We start from the raw sequence: 1,996 nt of genomic DNA on the forward strand, positions 1-1,996 counted from the left end.
TGCAGACTCCTTCCAGGATAAGTGGTATGCTCTTGCCATGCTATGGGTGGGGCTGTGAGAGGGTACCTAAGCGAAGTGGTACTTGCATACGGGATGCTGCATGCGCGATTTTCGATGCAATACTTGAGTCATGTCACGCGGAAAAATTGTACTCAGATTTATTGGCTGCAATGATTCCGGTTACTCTTTACCGTTTGCCATTATGTGGAGGCCCAGGAGGAGATGTTTTGCACAGAGTGAAGAGAATGCCGGTGTTACCCTCGGTCAAATCCTTTTTCTTTAAACTTCATACTAACACGTTATCAGCAAAAACATGGCTTCATGAAAAAGGTCTTTTTGTACCCTGGACAACTGACTGTTACCTATGTAAGAAAGCTGAAACCATAGAACACGTATTCCTGGATTGTTGGGATCCCATCTTTTTCTGGGATGTGCTTCAAAGGACTTTGAAAAAAGAATTACCCCTAGATATGTACGGCATAAGATTCCTTTAGGTTGTAAACGCTGACAATAGTCCACTGGATACGATTATGCTCCTCGGCCTCCACAGCTTGTGGAAAACGCGAATGCAGTTCAACAATGCAGATGTTGATGTGCGCCCTGTGCGGGAACATTTTATAGAAACTGTTGTACGTTTGAGGGAAGTGTATCGAACACTCCCCGAACCACCAGAATGGATAGACCAGCTTAACAGCTTGGTAGAGATGAATAAATTTTAACGCGTCGTGTCCGCTAAAGGTTTGCTGACACGTTTTATCACTTTTGTATGTTGTGTATTGTGTGTCGAAGCCGGTAATCAAGAAACAAAAAAGCGTCGGTGGTTCAGTGGTAGAATACTCGCCTGCCACGCGGGTGGCCCGGGTTCGATTCCCGGCCGACGCATTTTTATTTTCTAGAAAACACTATGGGTCCGGAGCAGGGTGGTCATGTAGGAAAATACACTATAGAAATGTATAATTATTAGTATCCCATTTTAAATGAGTTGGTGAGAAGTGTCACCTAGCTCCTTATGCATCGAGTGCTCAATATTTGTTTTACATTGATTAGTTTCTCTGCACAGTCAACACTACTTCCTTGGATTTTTCCAGCAATCCTCAAGTCTCCTCTTGCTTCCACTGTTAACCGGCTATTCCGCTGTGTAAAAGGGCGTCGGTGGTTCAGTGGTAGAATACTCGCCTGCCACGCGGGTGGCCCGGGTTCGATTCCCGGCCGACGCATTTTTATTTTCTAGAAAACACTATGGGTCCGGAGCAGGGTGGTCATGTAGGAAAATACACTATAGAAATGTATAATTATTAGTCTCCCATTTTAAATGAGTTGGTGAGAAGTGTCACCTAGCTCCTCATGCATTGAGTGCTCAATATTTGTTTTACATTGATTATTTTCTCTGCACAGTCAACACTACTCCCTTGGATTTTTCCAGCAATCCTCAAGTCTCCTCTTGCTTCCACTGTTAACCGGCTATTCCGCTGTGTAAAAGGGCGTCGGTGGTTCAGTGGTAGAATACTCGCCTGCCACGCGGGTGGCCCGGGTTCGATTCCCGGCCGACGCATTTTTATTTTCTAGAAAACACTATGGGTCCGGAGCAGGGTGGTCATGTAGTAAAATAAACTATAGAAATGTATAATTATTAGTCTCCCATTTTAAATGAGTTGGTGAGAAGTGTCACCTAGCTCCTTATGCATCGAGTGCTCAATATTTGTTTTACACTGATTATTTTCTCTGCACAGTCAACACAACTTCCTTGGATTTTTCCAGCAATCCTAAAGTCTCCTCTTGCTTCCCCAGTTAACCGGCTAATCCGCTGTGTAAAAGGGCGTCGGTGGTTCAGTGGTAGAATACTCTGGTGGCCCGGGTTCGATTCCCGGATGACGCATTTTTATTTTCTAGAAAACACTATGGGTCCGGAGCAGGGTGGTCATGTAGTAAAATAAACTATAGAAATATATAATTATTAGTCTCCCATTTTAAATGAGTTGGTGAGAAGTGTCACCTA

At 44.0% G+C, this 1,996-nt stretch overlaps 3 non-coding genes across 3 annotated transcripts; all 3 read left to right on the top strand.

The window, feature by feature from the left end:
- The first annotated feature begins 811 nt into the window (after positions 1–811).
- TRNAG-GCC (transfer RNA glycine (anticodon GCC)) lies at positions 812–882 on the top strand. The gene has a single exon. It is a non-coding gene; the product is annotated as a tRNA-Gly (tRNA).
- A 264-nt stretch (positions 883–1,146) lies between these two features.
- TRNAG-GCC (transfer RNA glycine (anticodon GCC)) lies at positions 1,147–1,217 on the top strand. The gene has a single exon. It is a non-coding gene; the product is annotated as a tRNA-Gly (tRNA).
- A 264-nt stretch (positions 1,218–1,481) lies between these two features.
- On the top strand, positions 1,482–1,552 carry TRNAG-GCC (transfer RNA glycine (anticodon GCC)). The gene has a single exon. It is a non-coding gene; the product is annotated as a tRNA-Gly (tRNA).
- The last annotated feature ends 444 nt before the right edge of the window (positions 1,553–1,996 follow it).

The sequence above is a fragment of the Amblyomma maculatum genome, chromosome 1, assembly GCF_055883805.1.
Source record: "Amblyomma maculatum isolate TAMU_Amacu chromosome 1, ASM5588380v1, whole genome shotgun sequence".
Lineage (NCBI taxonomy): Eukaryota > Metazoa > Arthropoda > Arachnida > Ixodida > Ixodidae > Amblyomma > Amblyomma maculatum.